Below are 23,062 nucleotides of genomic sequence, written 5' to 3' on the forward strand. Positions count from 1 at the left end.
ACAAGCGCCTATATCTACTCGCGCCTAACTGGAGTAGCTAAAGGAAAGTACTAGCTGGAGCTTACCCGTCTGGCATTTTTTTCGCTTTAATGGTTCTTGTATTTATTTTTTCTTCACCGAGCATTTTTAAACTGTGCTTTGCGCCCCGTTGTGTATATGCGCTGCAATATCTTTCCGGTCCGATTTAATTGGTCGCTGTTGTAACCACGCGTATTGTTAAAATTCTTGAACACAGCTGCATCCACTTGTTTGTACTTCTACGTACTATATTGAGTTAGTTTCTTGTAATACATTCAGGGCAATATTACAGTAAATAAGGGAATGGTCAGACAGCAATAGAACAAAGAAAAGGTGTCGTGAGTTGTGGTTACAACATGGAGATACTCCTGATCAAACGATGCTAGCAACTTTCTTCGCAAGAAAGTTTTTCGTTGGTGATGATTATAGCACGTGGGTGAAATGGGGTCCCTTCCTGGGAAGCACGAGGGATGGAGTTTGTGGGTATGAAGGATGAATTCGCCGGCGCCATTACGCGGGCGCGTTCAGCTCTTCTGCCATCCCTGCACCTCGCCCCCTTCTTGCTCCGAACCGGTTGTCTGCGGTGGCGCTCCAATCGCGATGGTTCTAAAGCCCCTCAATCTCCCAAAGTAGCGCCATTCGCTTCCCTCCTCCTCCGCTCGGCGCGGCCTCGACGGTGGCGCCGCCGGTGGTGGGCCTGCCGTAGCAGACGACGGCTAACACGCTACGGGACAAAATCCGCAGAAAAGTTCGTTCGAGCCCTGCGGAGCAGTTTTTTCAATCGAGATCTTTCTTCGTCAGTCGGTAACTGGCCTTTAGAATTTCGTGTTGGAATTGCGGAAGAAATAGAGAAAATGACCATTATTCAAGGCGTATTTAAGGCGTAAAGCGCGCGACGTTGAGAGTTCGTGTTGCTGAAACACGAGGCAAGCACGCGGTGTACTCAAACACGCGCGTAATTACCAAAGTTTCAAGTGTTGACAGCGTGAAAGTATGTGTACGTGGTTTCGTAGGTTCATTCACGTACCTGCAGGACACTTTTGTTCGGTCGGCGCGTGAGAGATTCCGGCTGTGTGCGGTCAGCAATGCCTGGCAACAGGGCCGTTTTTTCATTGCGGGGTGCTTTGGTAATCGTGACGATATATTGTTTTTTTTTACAAGTACTGCTCCAGGAGGGCACATGTAATGGCTAACGGAGGCCTCTGAAGAGCACGTAACATTACACTAATGCAGGCGTCGCAGGGAGTGTTCGCATACAAAATTGGCTGTCGGCGATCTTATACCCCCTTGGCATGCACAGGCTTCGGCGAGCCCCATCCAGCGCTGGTTCTAGCTTTGGTGTTCTCGTTGCCGCTTTGGTGCCCTGGAGGCGCCGTCAATAATACGAAATAATGACAAATTGTTAAACCAGTAAATAAAATTTTTTGAAGAAATACAATCGCGCCGAGGCGCCAACTTCTAAAGCAGCGCTAGCGCGCGAGTATTATGAAACGCCAACGAGGAATTTACCGGCCCACGTACGACTCGATCAAAGTGCACGTTAGACATCCCCAGGCTAGCTAGATAAAGTTATCCGGAGCCATCCACTACGACCTCCATCCTAGCTTTAGTCGCTTCGGAACGTTAAAAACATTAATCACCACAAACCAAATCAATACATGCGGGCGTACATTCGAAGCTAAAAGACTGCATCGTAAGTCATAGTGAGCCTTGCAATAGCGTCGAGAATGTGCTAACTTCTGGTGGAGCTCAAAACACACCCTGAATAAAGTCGCTTTTATGTCACAGGCCAGCTGCAGATGCGTGCATTTCACCGCAAGACGATACTACATGAAACAAAGAGAGCACATTCGAAAAAAGAAAGTCAAACAACGCGCTAAAAACCACGCAGAGTATGAACACCCACTTTTTCGAAGCGGAAGACGTGAACTAGGCTCAAAATAAGAGGTTGTGAGTAGCCGTGGCCCTTACTTGACTAAGCCGTGCGTTCTTTGCCACTTCATCGAAGTCAGCCCGCCCGATCCTGCAATCCACACTTCTTTTTGCGTTGCGCCCGCCGGACGGCAAAGCAAGGCTTTTTGCCCTCGCTGTGTCTGTTGCGGCAACCGAAGGCGCAGCAGCATGGCATCGCAATTAAGTTCTCGGCCCTGCACATTCTATTACGCTAACGCACTCCGTCAGTCCGCCTGCCGTACTTTCGTCGCGCAGGCCCAACAATGGAGGTCGGCGCGCGCTAGAAAGAAAAAATATACAAAAGCGCGGCGCCTGCTTCGCGCTGGAAAGAAAAAAATATACAAAAGCGCGGCGCCCGCTTCCACGTGACACAGATTGGCCAATGGGGGAGTGGAGGAGGCTGGGGCGACAGGAAGCGTGGAGGAGGACGCGCCAGGGTGAGCGCGGTGGCGGAAAGATCTAAGAATGGCGCTACCTTTGAAAAATTGAGGGGCTTCAGATGGTTCGCGGTGAGGGCGGAGCTCTGACGTCACGGCGGCGCTTGGCGGCTACTCTCGTGGCTCTAACGCGTCTCTTCTCCCTTGAGACTGCGCCAAGTGCGTACATGCTTCCTCTCGTACACCAGCACCTTTGTAGCTCACGCACGGTGCGTTTGCCCGTGCGGGTAGCGCGTGCCTTACGTTGATCCATTCCGGACGCAAAGCCGAAGAACGGGTGTCTAGTGCTGGCGCGAGGTTGTACCAGAGCCTCACTTATCGGAGGCCCAAGCCGAACGAAATTGCCCGAGCTCTCGCGTGTGGGCCCATTGGTTATCGCGAGAGCAAGTAGCATAGCCCGCGGTACTTTTTCCATAGTGGCGTGCCCCAGATTGAGCCTGTGCTCTCGCAGCGACGTGCTATAGGCGCCCTTGACTGTATTTTTCTTCCTTGGTGCGGGACCCCTTTGGTTCCCCGCCTCTCCGGGACCGGGCGTTTGTGCAGTGTCGGCTGCCACCGGATAGCAATGAAAGGTTTCCGTTAACTCAGGGCAATACTCTGTCCTTGCGTGCGTCGCTCGGTAGCCCCTTGCGGCCTGAGCTCGGGCCCAGCGGCGGCCTAGAGGCTGACGGCGGACGCGGCCCTGAGGCTCGCTAAGCTCGAAACCCCCGTTCGTCGGTACTAATGTGAGACGCGAAGACCTCAGTTCTAAAAAAGAAACTTCGTGTAACATGAATCAATTCCTAACGGATTGCGGTCGTCGACACGATTTACGATGTATTGCGACCGCAGTGGGAAGTACTCAGTGTTCTATGAAGGAAAATTACACGCAAGAGCGAATGGCTGGTAAATTTGGGATGGCTGATTAGAGCGGCAAAAGGTCGAGGTTATCTTTCCTTGGGGCTATACTCTTTGATTATAGTTGAACGGATAACACAACAGAAATATTTTTGCACTAATTAAAGTAAAGTTATTAGGTTAACGTGACCATGCTTCTATAGTGCAAACGCATTTTCAAGTTTGTATCGTATCACTATCTTTTAGAGCACTAGCTTCAGAGAAGACGGTGCTTTGGAAAAGCAAGGCCGTAAATACATGAGCACGCGAAGAGCTTTACTAACGCACCCTGTACTTCTAGTCCAAGCGAATTCGCGTGTGATGTGCACACCGAGATCTGACGTGACGAAATCTAAGCGAAGTTCTATCAGGATGGTAAGTGCAAGTATTCGAATTATTTGTAGATACATTGTATCTGTTAATATCTAGTTCTATTAGCCACTTAGCAGACCAGTAAGCTATATTATTCAAGTCAGATCGAAATACTATGAAACGTAATATTGTCACTTAGATGACTGTAGCATGAAGCTAGAAAGGACGCCCATGGGGTTTGTCCAAAAGAAAGCTTCTCAGTTGAAGAAAAATTTCATCCGGTTGGAGGTTTTTTCTTCGACTCCAAATCTTCCTTTCTGGAAAACCCTTAAGGATTTCTTTTCTAGCTTTGTGTCCACTTTGGGTGGATCACAATGTTACCTTTCACAAGACTTCTTTCACCTGGCGGAATTAGGAAGAACTGATTTGCCATATTTGGTGTCCCTGTGCTTCTATAGTTTCCATTTACCCTCGCACTGCGATCCGCTAGCCTCCTGATTAACTCAGATTGTGGAGTTACAGGCCAAGCAAGGTGTTGCTCCCGGGTTTCATCATAACACCAGGAGGAACTCTTTTTCCAACTCCGGACATTTGCTTCTGACACAACCACGCTGAGCCTTAGCTTTGTAGCTACGTGCTACAGTCGAGAGAATAGCAATGCTTCCTTTCACGAACCTATGCGTCTTGCGGACTGATTTGGCAGATTTAGGTATTATTGTATTGCCAGCGTTGATTTCAGTGAAAACCATCCGTGAAGAAGTCTATGTTAGAGGATACTGAAACGCTAAATATCTTTATAGAAAACAAGAAATAATGGGGGTACCAGCACTGTTATTTTGGGGTACACATGATGCTTTGGTGAGGGGACTATTATGAGCGTTGCCAGTACGAATTGGAAGTGATTATTAAAGAAACAATGCTGAAGACATTTCAGAAGGTTGGGATCAATATTGTCACGCTTAGCTTTAAACGAGGGAATAAAAAATAAAACGTGTAAAAGCTTAGTTTAAGGGAATAAATTATCATGTTGCTCGGAGCCAGCATGCATCGTTGAAGTAAACGACCACGAGCTCAACTTTCTCGTGGTTTTAAACTAAGCTTTCATGAAATGCGAGCACGCGTGTTTATGTGATGCCACCGAAAAGTGAAAGATGGCACCACCCGCCTTGCCTTCCGAGACTGCTCATCAAACAAGTTTCCAAGGACGCGAATGGGCGGGCTTCTGCAACAAAGTCCTGCTACACGTCCCTCCGGAAAAACGGGTGGCAAAGGTTTTGGAAATTTCAGACGGTACAGCAACAATGGGCGCACGAAGAAGATTAAAACGAAAATTGAAAACGCGCCTCTACTGCCATATTTAAATAAAACGTTACGCCCCTTTCCAGTCGACGAATATTGATAACATGAAGGTACAAATTAATATCGGGAGCTATTATTTCGCGACAAAGACCGAGAAAAAAGAGGAGCCTTTACCGCTTTCAAAGCTATGTGCTTTCCAGTGAGCGCCGGAACCTCCCTGCGTTAATGAGACACAGGCTCGGCGCTCTTTGTGAAGGAAGCTTAGCCAAGCTCTCCCGAAGTTAGAATAATGTCGCCGGCATCTAGTTTCGTTTCGTGATCAAGTAAGTGGATATTTTAATAGCGAAAAACGCACACCCGCTCAGCAGAGACGACGCCCACGTCTTTTTTTTTTTCCTCTGTATTCCGCCACAAATAAAAGCATACAGCCCCCCCCCCCCCCAGCTTTTCTTCATGCCCCCAGCCGAAAACAAAAGAGGGCGAGAAGAATAAGCGGAAGCCAAGAGGCTCGTTTTTTTTGTTAGCTACAACGATAAGTAGCAAGCAGACAGTGAAGCCAGGGATAGCCTAGGGGAAAATGATTATAATGCCCGAATACTGTTCCGCATCATGAAAAATTAGCGCAACTTCTTCACCGTTATTTCTGGCGAACAAAGTATAGTTGCAGTCAAAGAAACACCAACAGTATTTGAGTCATAAAGTAATTAGTATAATAAATAATCAATGAAGAATTGCGTAGTAGTACTGTTAAGTATCCAGAGCTGAAAGTCCGCTCCAGCATGTGGAAAACGCTACTATAGGATTTGCCTGATGATTCCTACGCTAAAGCACCAGACGTGTGCGTAATACGTAGTTTGTGTGTTTCGGTCCCTCCAGCGGCAACTTGACTTTTCATCCGATTTCACTTGCATTATTCCTACGCATCTAGATAAAATAAGTCTCATATTGACTTGCCGGGAAGCATTTGCACAATGACAGGGAAATCGACAGCCGGGCGGGTCAGAACCTTTGCACGTAGCAGCAAGGATGCAGTCAGAACAGACTACATCCTTCCTTCTGAAGACTCATGTACGAGAGACACTTCCAGCAGACACCATTACAACACAACAGCTCATGATGTATGACTATCTATAATTATATTGGTACTGTTCTTGGAAGCACGTAAATACCGGAGAAAGAGAAGTGAGCTAACAATTTTATCCTGAAAGGGCAACGACGCCCACCCGCTTGAACAGGAGAGAAAGTAGCGGAAGGTCAAATGTCAACACGTCATGTCCCACACAGCGGGAGTACTGCAGACGATGTTGGAGTCCCCTAGTTGATAATTAATGGACATATTTGCTAGCCTCATAAGTAAGAAATCGCCAAGCACAGGTCAAAACGCGTTTCCGACTCTGCTTAATAGCCTTTCCATGCTGAAAGTTGATGTTGTGTCATACCGTTCAGTACTTCATAATTACATCTCTATGTAATTTCACTTATAACCGTTGTTCGTGTTCGTGTTTTTATTCCCGTCGCTTTCATTTGTTACAATGTTTTAAAAATATTTTTATGGCATGTATTGTTTTATGTGCAACAATGCGCTCGTGTGTTTTGCTTGTATAAAGTGGCACGCCGTGCCTCGTATGCTGCTCTTAGATTTTTAGGCAACCTGATGTTATAGTGTTGTGCGTTGCTTGTTCAAACTTATTGTGAAAGTGGTAATGAAAAGTTTCCTTAATACGTCTGATAGCTGTTCTTAAGAGTTTTCTTTGCTTGTATCTGTGGTTGTCTGTTTGCTGCTGCCAATCTGCCTACGAGCAAGTTTTTCCCAAAACAATAGCACAAATTTTTGTCGAAACGTTTCGGGAAATGAAGTCATTTCATTTCATTTCAATCTTATGACCCAGCGCTCGCTGGGTTGTAAGATTGATTTCACGATATCTTGTATGCTTGAAGGGCCGTGTTGTCAAACTCTAATGAGCTGGTTTCAACATACGTGCCTTCGTAATGACAGTGCCAGGAGTTATTTACATTGTTTTGCTGATGTCGTCACGCACACGCTCAGTTCACACGTAGAATTGCTCTCTTTGCGCAAGCACATTTGTTCCTGTAGTAACGCTTAGCACAACCCGAAACGGCACTGGATGGCCTGCTAAACGCATAAAAATTTTTCACACGAGATACGCGCTCCGTGCGTTGGATCTGCATATATATTTTTTATTGTGCTCCATGCGAACTTTCGCCGTCGCCGTGATGTTCTGAACAATGTCCAAGTGCGACAACAATGAGCGAGCAGCATCCGTAGCGTATGCTGTATGGGTATAAGAGCAAGCATCCGAAGGAGAGCCGAGAAAAGTTCTGACTTGATGCGCACCGACTTCCCGCGTGCCCACTGCAAGAGGTCACGTGATCTAGCTGGCGCTAGGGGAGGAGAGCGTGCGACTCCTCATCCGCCCGGCAATTGGCCTCGAGCTCCACCACTGGAAAAGCTGGCGCCACCGTCGGCGTGACGTGGTATTAGGGATCACGTGGACATAGCGGCCGTGTCGGCTCCTTCGGGAGCGCCGAAGCGAGCTGAAAACGAGAGTTTAAATTCCCTCGTACGCTGCGGTTCTCAATTATAGGCGAGATTTTCCCGCTTCAAGTGTCTCCTTTACAACGCTTGAAAGCACCACGATAGGTAGTGGCTGCCTTTGAAGGCGCGCAACATGGTAGGCTACTGCTCGGTATCGCAGTGCCGGACGTACGCAACGGAGCCCGTTGTCAGCCTTATTCACACGTAGCCCTAGGACATTAAGCTCTGTGAAGCTTGGCTCGCGAAACATAATACCGGCAAACAGTCATCGGCTGCAACTCGGGTATGCAACAAGCACAAACGCGACGAAGATTTCTTCTACGGCACCGGGCCTGCGATGTTCGGAAAACGCGCACTGAGACGCTCGCCCGAGTCCGCTGCCCGACTAATGCCATAACGGTTTGGTCTATGAACTTGTCGATGCTATAGATACTGGCAAGTTCACTGGAGTGGAAAGGGAGCGGCAAGAAGCACATAAAAAAAGCATGGCATATGGTCATGTTTGTGTTATGAATTAATGCACTGGATTGCAAAAAAGAAGCAGAGGGAAATCGCATGCTGAGAACACCGATAACCATACAGTGCGACGCAACTCGAGAAATAATATTGAAACGTCCAAGAAATTAGAAGAAAAAAGAAAGATTGAACCGTCGCAACGGCACATCACAGTCCCCGTAGGCGTCGAAATCTCTACAATGAGATTATTTTTGAACAGCTCTGATAGCGCCCGCGCAACAATGGTTGCTTGTATACTGTCAAACGCTCACATTCTGCGGCCTAAAGCTCACGGCACGGTGCGAAAACGCAAACCGGCGAAAGCGAAACAGTGCGGGGACAAGCATGCAGACGCGCCGTCAGTCGCTGCGAACTGTGCGATCGCTGCATTGAGGCTTAATTCTATTACGCTCCATTTACAAACACTATACAAACACTATAAAAACATATTTCACATAGTTTGCTCTCAGCGTTTACCTATCTTTCACGCAAGAAGCCGGTTCGGGAGACTCCATCGCGGCGACCGCGCGCAGTGGCGTTCACTGTACGTATTCGGTAAAGAGATTGCGTCTAAACGATTCTGTTCTTTCAGTTTGCCCAAGATTATTATTTAGACAGTAAAAACTTCTCTCGTATCGAAAGTGCATACAGAAATGTCCGGGAAAACTCGCGCGTGGTCTTTTCAGTGAGCGCTGGCAGCAAAACCTACGAGGAGCACGCCGCGTGGTCCCTCATACTACGCCAGCGAGGCGTTTCCGATAGATGGCGACTCCGTAACTCCTCGCAGCCAATAGCCGCGCGTGCTCGGCTATAGGCGGATGCGCTGAGCACGCGCCTTATCTTTGTTGTCGTCTGCGGCGGGTTCCAAAACGAAGGGCGAGCCGGAATTGGAGGTGGCTTTATGCGCGCCCTCCTTGGGTGTGCGTAGTGTCGGAGGCCGCCTGATTTGGATTTTCGAGAAGCAGCGCAGTTGAAGCATAGTGAAGCGAGCGGCTACGGGAATTGTTCGCTTGTAGAGAAGTGAGCACGTTCCTCGTTTTGGGCGCTGTTCAGATCGCCATCGTTGTGACAAGGGGTGCTAGTGGTTATCCAGTGAGGTCTGTTCACGTTTTCCTGTACTCGCGTGAGACCGAGTTTGCTTAGTTAGCAAGCAAATATTTACTGCGATTTCTATGGCTTATAAAACTGGTGCTCTGCTATCACTATGAATGTTTCCCTTATCGAGTGAAACTGAGACCATGTTTTCCCTAATTAAGGAATGACAGGTGGACGATAATGTATTTCTCTCATGCTTGCAGATGCACGTGTGGTACAACAGCTTGAATTAGAACACAATGTTCTAGTTACAGCTGTATGCGGAAAGGAGAGCAATGAATCTCTTTACTTATCTTCATTCGTGTACTAACTATAATCCGCTCCACCACCCTGTAGTTCCTGCGTTTTTGATCGCTATACTGCTCGTACGATTGCGTGTTTTATTCCCAAAACTAGAAACGCTTTCTGTTCTCAACACTGTTTTGGTTTTGCCCAAATTTAGCAGTGAGATCACACTTGATAGCTGTGATTTGCACTATATTTACGCTTGACGCTGTTCCCTACGTGATTTGTCGATAATAAATTTAAAAAAATGCAAATTTGCCTGCGTTTGCGCCCCTACAATAGTGGCCACAACACAACCTCCCGCCTTGGTTTTCTGCAGCGCCAAAAACACGCTGACTTTACACATTGCAACGACAAATATCAAATGCTTAAGTAAAGCACCTACAAAGAATAGAGATCGCCACCAAAGCAATACACACATTATATTGGACTATAGGGTGACTACGTCACCGACTGTGCCTAAATGTCTAAACTGAGCCGCGTTCTGGGGGAGATGCGCAGTTAAATAAACGGCAGAAATGTTGTAGCACGTGGGAAATTAGAAGCCCCTTTTTTTTTCGTAAAATCAGAGGCGTAAGCTGCTTCAGTGATACGTCGATGCTTTTGCGCGAGCATTCATCATAATACAAAATTTCAGCCAATCCGGATGTTGACCATATCATTAGCCAAGGCAGCTAGCCAATGGCAAAGAGACACTTACGAAAGAAAAGCTTTGTGAAAAAGCTTTGCCAATGTTGGCGCACAGAGTGATCCAGTTGCAAAAATTGAATGATAATTCGGTTCCTTTTGAAACTATTAGCTGATGGAAATTTTTTTTATTCATAGCGTACGTTTTATTCTCTGATTTTATGTACGTGTTCGTTCTTCTATAATTCGCTTAATTATTTGCTAAAGCAACTCCTCACTCCAGGGACAAATTCATTGCTGGCAGCATTTTTAAATAAGTTAATAAGTAATAAAAAATAATATTTGAAACATTAGCACGATCCACTAGCACGAAAAATCGCGTATAGGTTTAATCGCTGTAATTTCTGTGAATAGTCGGTAGTGAGCGCCTGAGCTGTGTCTGCGTATTCCTTTTGTTGGGGTCTTGTTAGGGCAAAAGTCTACACTTATTGTCAGGTGTTTCGTTAGTACGCGTACTACTTCGCACAAACGTGTACTGCTGAAAACAGATGCAGTACAGATGTCGTACGTGCTGAGAGAAAGTGATAAATTGAGACAGAGATAGAAAGAGGGAAAGAAATGTATGAACAATGTTCTTAGTCTCATTACTGTACGCCTGGCTTCTTTCTTGTTATTGTCAATAAAATTAAGCGCCGTTTGTGCCCGCATTACATTAGCTATGCTCACATAACCACCTGGGTAATATTTTTTTTCTTCCGAATGAAAAAAGCCTTCGATAGTTATCTTGGTCTTCCCGAATCTTATCCAGCCAATCTTTGGGCGGGTCTAAAGATATAATTGCCACTGGAGTGTAAAAATTGTGCCGTTAAATTTTCTGGGGCCTGTGGCATTCCTGAATTCCCTTAACCCTAACGCCAAAATACACCAACCCGTTTGCCGTACGTATGATTTTCTTCGTGAAAAACGAATGTTGTCCTCTTGCAGCTGTCAAGTAAATTACAATATTGCCCCTTTCCTGAACCTTTCAGCACCTTGCAGATTACCGCGGAGCTCGTTTGCAAATATTACACGCCACTTTGTTAACATTTTCCGCACACTTGTTCGTGTACCCTACTAAATGGACGCCATTTCGTTTCCTGTTCTTCTTAAGAGGAAGCGCTCCGTCAAAGCCAACTCCAATTCCCATATTTAAATAGACGTAAAAGCATGAAAGGCATCCCTAAACAGCCGGTGGACTGATGCGAACAAAATTTGGGGCATTTTAAGGAAAGCTAATTTCTACTGTCTGGGCATGAAGCAAAATGTTGATTTGGGCGTCACAGTTTTTACGAAAACTGGAAAAAATGGTAAGCCCACTAAAGATTTAACCTTCATGTATACAAGTCTGTAACTCTTCAGCAAAAACAGATTGTCGCATACTACTCTAAACTGAATCTGTTAGAGCATTTTAGGCGGACAAATTTGAAGCGTGAGTTCATGGCTTGGGCTAAATCCTTACAATGATCTACGATGATCGTTTACGATGATCTTGCGCAAGACATACTACACATTAGGGCTTTCTTTCAAAGCAGAACATAATGCATCAATTTTCGCCACTTTAGATGTATCAGTAAATACAGCTTACAAAACTGTACTAGAATTTTAATACCTCTTATCAAAATTATTTTAACAAAAGTTATTGTTGCGTTAGTTTTAAGCTTATTGCTTCATTTCTTTATTATTTTGCAATTTTCAATCATTTTCTGAACATATTTCTGGCCTAATTTGACAATCTACATGCTACAGGGGGCAGATGCTCTTACAGCAAGGATTCCACATTGAGGATTGGTAATGATGCGACACAAACCTTAAACTCCGTTCCCTTTAATGCGATACAGCATTATTGGCAGATTTCACCCACTTTGGAGGTATCATCTTATGGTCTACAAACATGGGTCAATCCCGAAGGGTCCGCGATTTAACACAGCATCTCAAAGCACAGAGCTGTGACGAAAGTAGAGTGCGAAAAACTGGCACGTGCTGCTCGTGCCAGACTTTTAAAGAGAGATTTTGCCACGAGAGATATTCATTCATGGGATCGTGGCGTAATGATCAGAGCATTTGACTCCTTTACCGGAAGCCGACAGAGCTACGATCCCCCACGATTGATCGTACACTTCTTTTCATAGCAATATACAGGCTGACTTCACCCACTTTGTAGATATATAACAGAAAAGTCGTGGGGTGTTGAGCGTGCGGAAGCGCGTCACATGTTGTGCACGAAATCCCAAGTTTTCAAGTGAAACGTGACGTTTTCGAGCGCAGCTTTCGAGACATCCCCATCTAAGTATATGCGATAGCATATTTACATAGGTGGTCGTGCGAAATCATGGCCTATAGTTCTTGTTTCTATTTGCTTGAGACACTGCAACAGCCGTGATCGTGGGGTGGTTACTGTGTGAAACCCTCTTTTTTTGCTTCTTTTATATTGTAGCCTCTAGTCGTGTATTTCGCTCGGGGGCAGACTCTAGGACTCAATAAATTCAGGTCAGGCTTCATGATGTATAGAGCGGCGTGTTATGGTGGGAAAACTGTACACCTGCACTTAGGAGACCGTTGGGATTACTTGGAAGGTGGTAGGAGGGAGAGGGGGGTGGTGGTGTTCAGCATAGTATTTCGTTAGGCCGTATTCTTTCCCGAATAATTTGCCGCGTCGGTGCGCCTCGTAGGTAAAGGTTTCCGCACCACGACACAGCCAACAGGCGTGCTTTTCTGCGTTTTCCTCCGGGTCACGTGGCCGCAGTAATTAAGCAATGTAGCGACTGCGATTGCGTGCGGAAGAATATTACATGTGAAGCTGGCAATGCGAGCACCGCAGTCGTTTTCGTGTAGTGGTGGTTGAAGGCCGGCGTTCGGCGGCGCGCGCAGCATCAAAGAACAGCCACCAAAACGACTTCCGCTTGAGCCCCAAATTTACTTTGCAACATAATTGTAAGATCTCGTAAAATAAAACTTACCTTGCGTGTGCTTAACTCTAATCGAGTAACTTCTTTGCGCGGAAAATTTTAGCCTTTATTCCGCGATTCTTGCCTTTCAGGCTGTGTTTCACCGGCGCCAAGTTGAGGGTTGGCTAGGATTATGAACCACTGCGGTGGTGAAATTGATCCGTACGGTCTTCACGTTGCCGAAAGTGGTTTTTGAAACGCTTTTCCTTCGGTCGCACCGTTTACGTGGGCCAATCCCGAAGACAGCGCAGTCTAACTCAGCGGCGAAGATATCCGTGGTATTATGCAGTGCCACATGGCGGCAAGGTAGCGAAGCGGCCGTTTTCGCATTCTTCCCTCGGGACATTCCAGAGACGCTGTTGTTGAGACACTGGGCCTCTGATGGTGGCCGCACACGCTTCACGTGGTGCCGAAACTGGTCCCTCCGGATGTGGCGCACAAAGTACCGGTTGGCTTCCCCGCTCGTACAAGGCACGGTGCTGAGAAGAGCATCACTCGAAGCACACAGTGCAACATATCATAAGAAGCCAACAAACACTGACACCAAGGACAACATAGGGGAAATTACTTGTACTTAACGAATGAAATAAAGAAACGATAAATTAGTGGAAATTAAAGTGGATGAAAGAACAACTTGCCGCAGGTGGGAACCGAACCCACAACCTCCGCATTTCGCGAAGGTTGTGGGTTCCAAGTTGCGAAGCACAAGTAATTTCCCCTATGTTGTCCTTGGTGTCAGTGTTTTTTGGCTTCTTATGATACGACTAATAAAAATCGGGCCCCTCGGTTAACCCCCTTTCTTCTCGTACAGTGCAACATAGTGCCACCACCTCTCATAGCATGCTGAAGGAATTTTTGGATAGCAACTGGACTTAGTTCATCATATTCTGTTTTATTCTCTGCTAGTCTGCTTTGCGTTCTCATCTTGTCGAAGCCAATTTTCTGCTTCCGCAAGGTGTCTGACACTATATTGGGGCGTGACTTGTGCCAGGCACATCTTCAACAATATCGCAAGAGGAAAAAAATGAGGCTTAAGGAAAGATAACGCGTGTGCACTGTACAGAAACCGGAAGCAATCTTCTAGTTCCTATAGTACAAAAAGCACCAAATAAAAGTTGTTGTAACCATTGTTATCATCAATAATCATTCAGAGTCACCGCAGGATTAAGGCCTCTTCTAGCAGCCTCCAAGTAATCGTGTCTTGCGGCATTTGATTCCAGGGGCTGCGCCATGTTTGTTCTATGTTATTGCCATTGCCTACTTGCGCAGAGAGCCTCCTCGTACAGCCACGGCAAATGTTCCTTCAGTAAAATAAGGTACAAAAATAACAAGAAATGAACACTAGTAGTAAACAATCATGGCACACTCGAATCCCAATGTAAGGGGAGTAAGCTTTGGTTAGAACCAAGGAAGCAAGAAATGTTATCTTGCTGACATATAGCAGACTAACCTTTCAGAGATTACTTCACTAACCTGAGCACTTGCAAGCCGCGTGGCAATCATCGCGAAAAGGGTCCTGCCGTAATTTTTTTCTCGTGGATTTCTTAGCATGCGTCGTTACGCCAGCCGTAGCAGCTACCATGCTCCGTAAATAGTAGGCATTACCTTTTACCGCTGACTACCTGTGGTACCAATGGCCAAATAAGTACACCCTACCACTACAAAAGAGTAAACGTCATTAGTTGGTTACCGTTATTGGTCGTCTGGTATTTACTTTTTGTCGATAGGCTGTGAAAATGTGCATAGCAACAGCAGTCTCTCTAATCACGAGTTGCGGCGAATTCTCAACAAAATATAAAAGAGAGAGAAAGAAAAGCAAACCCTTCGGCACAATCGGAAATTCTTGGGTAGATTACGCGCGGGGGCAATGCAGTCCAGGAGAACTTCCGAAGGCTTTGATAACACGTTTATAATGCTTCGTTGTTTTTGACGCATGAGTTGCTTCAAGTGGCAAACATCTGCAAAGTCTTCTCTTTCTTTTTTTTAGGATATCGCAATTTAATTTTCTATGCAAACACCTGAATCGGCAGAGACAAGGGCAGCAAGGGTTGCGAGCGCATGGCCTAGTCTGTGGAGCTCATGGTTAGTTATAACCAGTTGTGTTTCCCAAACCTTCCTGGATCTCAGTCTGATTACTTCGGAAGTTGCTAAATAGAGCTGGAGTCGCTCTCGGTTTTTAAATAAAACACTGGGCTTTCAGACGAACAAAGTGGGCCGAGCTTCCGGATCATTCGTTATGGGATTGGGTAGAGGGTGCGCGTTTCGCAACGAGGCCGTAATTTGGACAGCCCTTGGAGCGCAGAACGAGTTTGAACTTCGACCGGCTTCTTTTGTTAACCGTGATTTAAACGGAACAGCTTTTTCTTTCACTCTTTCGTCCATTTTCGTGGTGCATGAAGACGGTGGTTGGGCTTTCACTGCCAATACAAAGGGGCACCGATGCAAATGCACTGATCTAAAAAAAGCGCGTGCTTTTTTTCCTCACCTAGTTGCGAGGCGCGTTATTTACCGAGTGCCAAGTAATCTAGCTTTTTTTTTTTTTATGCCCACGTGCTTTCCCGCGAAAGCTTTGAAGCGCCTGAAGATTTGGACGCCATGGCGAAACGATCGAAGGACAGTCCTCCATTTTCTCGTTAATTTTTCGCCCTCTCCTGCTGCAAGAGAGGAGGAGGAGGAGGGTAGTCGTCATTCACGCACACGCTTGCGTCCCTGCTAACAAGACATAACGACGAACCGGGATACATGTATAGCGATCTTTATAACGGCTTTAGATGTGCTAGTTAGCGGCTTTGTTGTCTGCGGAATCGCGCAGTGAAACAACTGGCGTTACCTAAATACCCTCCCTGTACCACGTAGATGCTTTCGATTGCGTAAATGCAGTAGCGTGCGTAGATGACCGACGACATGCAGTAACATGCGCCGGATACACCGGGTGTTTCACATAACTTACATAACTTGAACCTACCCCCCCCCCCCTCAAAGAAAAGAAAAAAAAAAAACAATGCAACACTTCATAAAACGGAGACCAAAGGCATAATGTTCATACTCGTCTTCGAGTTAGATTGTTTTTGAAGTGTAATTAGTGATTCATTAGTGGCGCTACTTATGCGAAGTTTTTCTTAGTATTCGTTTTACGGCGTACGTCACATTTGAAAAGTTATTTCGCGTGTCCACAAAACAACCAATGAAGCGGTTTTCGTGAAATTCTTTGCGTGGGTTTTTTTTTCTTTTCTTTTTTTTTTTTTTTTTTTTGCTGCGTTCAGAACAGCTGTCAAAGTAGTTTGCAAGAGCGATACCAGGGCTAGTCATATCCTCGTGACGTACGTCACGTCAGGCTAGTCATATCCTCGTGACCCTTTCGGCGTCATCCCGCTAGCCAGTGTTAAACCACAGAAGCTACGAACGACGCTTCGATACGCTGGTGAAGAAAAAAATGATCGAAGTTTTCAACCGGCTGGTTGCGGTGGTCTGCACGCATGCCCGATTCCATTTCTTGCTTCCTCTCGGTTCTGCTCGAGGTCACTGGGATGCAGTTAGTTATGGGCGGTTATGCTTCAGTTACTCTTTTCTGGATGTGTAGATTAGGAGGTACGCATTGAATGTCAAGCGTAAGTAGTTTCACGTCAACAGTTACACAAACCGGCGATAGCATTGGATTAACGACAACAACAACAACAACAACAACAACAACAACAACAATGACCGGCGAAACTTTGATAAGGTTGTTCATATTCAGCAGTAAAGTGAGCGTTACGGAATAGCTGTATGAAAAGTGTACCGAACTCCGACGTGCAGCAGTTTTCTTATGCTCAGAAAAACAGTGGAACTGCTTGAAGTGAGCAATGTCGGAAGTTGCTTGGACCGCACTGCAGTCTATCATAAGTCCCCATTCGTCGGATAACCTCGGCTTTGTAACTTTATGCCGAGCTGAAATAACGGGGACGCTTTGTAAGCATTGAGCCGCTGTAATCTTTTTTTTTTTTTTTCAGAACCAGTTTAAATCAACGGGAACGTGATCATTCGATAACCTGGGACTGGCAGCCGATTTCCGCCAGAATCGCGTTAAGGTCAGCATTTCGGTAGTTGTTCTTTTACGTGATTTTTATTCGAATTTTATTTCGAGCTGTACTGAAGTTTTCGACGCGCTATCGAAATGGGAAACGCAGAATAAAATAAACATGGTGCAAAGCTCCTGTATTGCTGCTTTTCTATTTTAAGACGAAGCATTCTATAAGCGATCTCTCTCGTACACTGCGGACCGTGGCAGCTGCCACTGTGTCGACGAACGCCTCGCACACATAACAGAAATAATACAGCGAATCAGCTTAAATGTATAACGAATTTGCTTCGCGTGAGAATACGTACATCAGCACGACGTAATGATGCATGTATTCCGACGCGAAGTGGGCATTGAACTTTATTGGTAGTGTACACTCGTTCTGTCGATGCATCCTTGTGGGGTTGCTTCCTTTTGCACAGACGACCGTGCTAGCAGAAATGCACCAATTATTCCACCCACGGTGGAGTTCTTGTGGATAACTGACTACGCAAGCTAAACAGGTAAAACTATTAGGATAGTCAGTTTCGAGTAGACGCGACGGCGATTAATTTCGTTGTGCAAATTTTTCAAAACTTTTTCTTGCGATAATTGCCGTGGCGCTGTGGGGTGTAGGGCGAGCGAGCTACAGTCTAGAAGCTAACATCACGTGACGCAGCAGTCTAGCAGGAAATGTTTCTGCCGGTGTGTGCGTCGTGAGCGTATATGAACAACGATGACATTTATGACAGCACGAAAACACGGAAAGAGTTGCACGGCAACTCTCCTCTGTACTTCTCTGCTTTGGTTCAGATTGCGCTCTTTCGAACCTGAATGTTGACAAACGCACCCAACAGGCCACTTTTATACGAATAAACGAGCACTGCTCTTGCCACTCCAATCTATGATTTCGCTCTGACCTATACGTCTCAGCGAACTGTCGCGCCATATATTAAAATACTTCCGTGTTGTTATAGTGACTTATACTTTCTCTGCGCTGTTTTTGAGGCCGACGCAGTAGGTCGCAGCCCAGGGTGTGGGCTCGGTGTGAGAGTCGTGGCACGCTCCCGAAGCAACTGCGCACCTGTACAAGGAAAGTGCCGGCAACCGAACGATTGAATCGAAGTCTTCTGTGCAATCCTGAAGGCACAGAGGAACTGCTTGAGGTGAAGATGAATCTTTCCTGCGGCGTTGCTTTGCTTTTGTTTCCTTATTTTGGGTTCCCACAATTCAAAATACTTCCTGAGAACATATTCGTCTGTGTAAGGCTGCATTACATGGCACAGTGAGCTTACATCTTTTTACATAGTTGTCCTTGACTACCTTAAAAGAACAATCGTGCTCTTTCCGCAACATTGAAATTACTGTTTAAGAAATTGCAGTGAGGAAGCGCAACAACGTAGACAATAACAGCCTTTCTTGACTTTCACTTAGCGCTAGATTCATGTTATCAATATGCACATACATCGCGAGGTGCGACTCCTTATAAGGAATTTCTAGCTCTGCAGCACTTCTAAATTTAAATTAGAAATTCTAAAATTATATGCAGTTTTACGCACGAGGTTTTTAACACTTGCCGTTCACAAAGTTAAAGGGTACGGAATAAGTATGGATTTCGTAGTAGAGCTTTAAAGAATAAATATATGTTGCCAAGGTGCTTCAAAGCTTTCTCATCCTATGCACAAAATATATTTTTCCAATCGATTTCGGTGAGCCTTACATTCTTTTTAACGGCAGCAGGAGAATCTTGTTCTTTTCTTTTTCCTCTCTCTCTCAAAATCATAAATACAAAATGGACTGTCTCGAAAGCCGCGTCCCATATAAATTGTAAGTGTCTGAACAAACTCATGCTATTACAAGCAAACGACGACCCAATGTATTCTGAGACAAGAGCATATTCTGTCGTTACAGTCATGTTAAGCTGGCCATCCCGCATCGACTCATGCAATCTCTCAGTAGTACCGGTTGTGGTTAAAGGTGACATCTAACTGCAGTCGATTCAAATGATGTTGGGCCTAAGTGATTTTTTTTAAATTTTGGCAGCTTATATTGCGAAACAACTTCGAAAGGACAGCTCGCTGCTTTGCAAGTATCCTGGCAAAACTGGATGAATCCCTGAATGGAATAAGGCATCGCTTCATTGGAAAGAACCAGCAGTATACGTATTCGACCTGGCCTATATATCTTCGATGTAGCGGTACTGGGAAGTGCTTAGGGGCCAGATAAAAGAATATAAAGTCCATCAAACTCTATAGACACATTGAAACCACCGTTCCTCCCAAAGGGTTATTGTCCTCTGAAACCATAGCAAGGTCGCGCCAGCTGTCCCACCTAATTTCGCCTGACTCGAGTAAATATAATGTTCGCTAAAGTAATAGTCTTCTCAAACCAGACCAAGTCTACCGATCTTTGCGGCTTAAACTTTAGAGCGAAATTTCATCGGCTAACCTGTATAGAGCAACTTCGAGAACGGAATCAGCTGCAGCACGACTGAGTTGAGTAATTAAGTGCTTTATTAGGTAGGAGTTGGTATGTAGTACAAGAAAATCACTCACATTGGAACGGGGACCTTTGGATGTCTCGACTAGCTCTCAAAGTTTCTTATCTATAGTGTAGCCTTTCTTTTCTCTCTCGGGAAGCATTGTACTCACTGGAGTGCCTCTCAATGTTTTGCCGTGTTTCAACATTACGCGTAGACGTATGTTCTCCAATCGCGTTGCGTATTTATCACGTTTAAATATGGATTTACAAGGTGTATACAGGGCGTCTCAGCTATCTTGCATCGCGTTTTTAAAGATGGCGGTCTGTTCTTTGCGAATACATAATTTAACCAAGTAGGTATTGTTCACAGTCGAATAGAGCAGGCACCAGTAATTCTTTTGCTGATGTCATTGCAATTTATAAATTGCAATGAGAAACCTTTTTATTGCTGCTCTGAATTGCGCGCTGTCAATGAAGAATTTGAAGGAAATTGGGAGAAACCTAAAACCTGCAAACTCCCACCCGGATACTCCCTTCCAGTTTGCTTTTTCCGCATGATAAAGAAAGCCCAGGAAAGAAAACGAAATATATTACGCGACTAACCGTCCGCTCGTAACAAAAAGCAGCGTCCTCAAACAAGCTGCATAGGAGTTAGAGGAGCTAGACGAGCGATCGTTCACGCTCCGCCTTTGTTTTGCTATATGGGACGAGCACCGGCAATTCTCGAAAAAGACATGTCCACTTGTTGAAGCGTTGGCTCCCTCTTTTACCTTGTTCTCGTTTTGCCCCTCATCATTGACAGTACGTCATTCAGAGCAGTGATTAAAGAAATTGCGAATCGCAATTAATATGAACTGAATGGCAGCAACAAATAATTACTGGCGGCTACTCTACTCGACTGGGAACAATATGTACTTGGTTGTGTTCACGTAGAATGGCCCGTATTTTTTTAAAAACTCGACATATGATAGCTGCGACATGATATATATTACAGCTGGAACTTTATCGCATTGGTGGGTCCTTTGTTGTAAACGTTCTCGTACGCTCTGTTTTTTTTTATTTCTTAGCGTACTATTCAGGCTTTGGTGATTAGTAAAGAAAAAGGTAAACCATGCTTCTACAGACCGTGGTTGACATATGTACTCGAAACCACCATTCATTTGTATAGATAAGCCTTCTTCAAAGGCTGCCGTAACTGCTTAGTTCCTTCACTGAAGCAACTAGGCGTATTTGGCGCTCTCAATGCAATTTTTCTGTATCTGTATGCGTATCGTTATGATAGCGATCAATTTTGCAAAAAGAAAGAGAATAGCTTACTGGATAAATATTTGCCATTCCTCGTCTTCAGCAAATTCAGAAACACATTTCATGCAAATCACAGTTGTCGTTTTCTTTTCTTTTTTGTGTGTGTGTATGAAAGGTTCATTTCGGTCTTTTAGCAGTTTTAAGAGATCTCAGACGCGAGCCATGGCCGTAAAAACCCAGAAAGGCATGCTGGGTCGGTCCACGAGCCGCATCGTCATCGCTATGTAATTTCATTCAGGTGCTTTTGCTGAAAGAGTTGCTGTGGCTCCAGCTATCTCACGAGGTGCGCGCTAGCAAACGCATCTCTTCATCGTCTTTTCACAAGATCACTGCCATGGCGGGCCGACGTAGCTTTTGGTTAGACTACATTGTGAGCACTACTTGCTGAGTATTAAGATAGGTGCGTGATTTATTGGAATGAAATTTGAAGTGTTGGCAAATATTGCGTCTCGCCGGCTTCTCCAAAAACAATGTTTGGTTATTGTTTGTGGGGAAGTTTAGCATCGTTTCGCATTTGAAATAACATGAGGTGATCTGAGCAAAGCATTGCGGCAATAAAGCACATTTTGTAAGCCTAACTGCTTCACGGCATGCATCGCACGTGATGTCGAAATTGAACTACAGTAAACTCTCAGGTTACGACGAAGTTGAAGGGGGATAACTACTTTGTTATATGCATTACTTGATTACATTCATAATTGCATGTGCTGGAAAATCAATCTGTACAGTGATTTCAATGTGAAGGTTAGCACTTCGTTATGTTCATAATTTCGTTTTATAATGTTTCGTTATCCCCTGCAGCGACGACTGCGTCAGCAGGTGTTTGGTGTCTTGCGAAACCACGGACTCGAGCGCGTGAGGGTTGGCCCCTCCCGCGTGTAGCTGTGCGCGGCTTAGCCATGTCTGGGGAAAGGGAGGATCCTGTGGATTGAGCCAATGCCAGGCTCTTGAAGTTTTAAGGGCGCCGGCGGAGGGCAACACATCTCTTTGGCCTCTGATTCACCTCCTCACTGACCCACCTGGAGGCAATCGGCAGTCGCCTTTTCTTGTCCTTCTCTCAGACCACCGTCTTTCTCTCTCACTTTCGGTCTTACTTGTCGTCTAGCCATTTTCTTTTACTCCTGATTTTCAGGGCATCACCGGATAACCGCGTGTTGCTAACCAATCTTAGTTATACTGTGTTTAGTTGCAGCAACGATGTGTAGCTCGCGTTGGCAGGGCCTCCTTAGTAGTAACTGCTGTCAGGTCCTCGCGTTGGGTACGTTGGTGGGTGGTAGGCATCGCTGCCGAAAAGCGCAGGTAAACTTATGGGCAGCTCTTTCCCAAAACTCCCTGATCGCCCTCTGAAACGAGGACGCACCAATGTTTTTCAAATTTTTGACACCCGAAGACAACTTTCCACGGGTTCACGTCATGCACTCTGTTAAGCCTAAAAAGACAGTAAAAATCTCCCCATTCTCATCTCGGAATATCTTACTAAAGTTTTTGACCCAGGTAACAAAGCATCGAAAATGGCCAGTGGTGATTTGCTTGTGGAGCATCGCGATCAAAAACGATGCGGGAAATTGCCCAAATAAGTGTAATTCGGAGACGACCAGTAACGGAAACCAAGCACCGTACTATGAAAACCACCCGCGGCGTTCTCCTAGATGACGATTTACTGGAGCTGACTGAGCCTGAGGTCTTAGAGGACATCGTGAGGCTTATAGCGCGTGAAAAAGACAAGGACGAAAGTGAGGCGTGACACACACAGGCGCTAACTTGCAACAATCTTTATTTCGAGCAAGGGACCCATACATATATGCAACTTTTCGCGTAAATCACACGTGCGCTGTTTACAAAAAAACCTTTACACACCATTGCGCAAGTACGATAACTCTTTGCGGGAAAGGGCAATCGATGGTTTAGACCCACAGTTATCCCCAAGCCTATCAATCATTTCTGCTTCTATAATTTCGCGAGTTATCCTACCTCGGGCTCTTCCCACAATGGAGCAGTCTCTGTATGCTGGAGCACACGTCGAGTTGTCACCATCATCCACCCCGGCAACAGTGCACCTGCAATGCTTGCAGTGGGCTTCAAGGAACCCACCCCGCTTTTCTGCTACATTATACCGGTGTTCCTTCCGACGCTCGTTGAGGCACCTTCCGCTTTGCCCCACGTAGTTCTTCCCCCACTTTAAAGGAAGGTTGTAAACAACTGCTTCCACACGTTCAACAAACGGTTCCTGGTGTTTCTTTTTGCACGTGCGCTTATCAGAGAGGCCTGGCCTGGTTTTTGTAAACAGTGCATGTGTGATGTA

The sequence above is a fragment of the Dermacentor andersoni genome, chromosome 9 (assembly GCF_023375885.2).
Source record: "Dermacentor andersoni chromosome 9, qqDerAnde1_hic_scaffold, whole genome shotgun sequence".
Classification (NCBI taxonomy): domain Eukaryota; kingdom Metazoa; phylum Arthropoda; class Arachnida; order Ixodida; family Ixodidae; genus Dermacentor; species Dermacentor andersoni.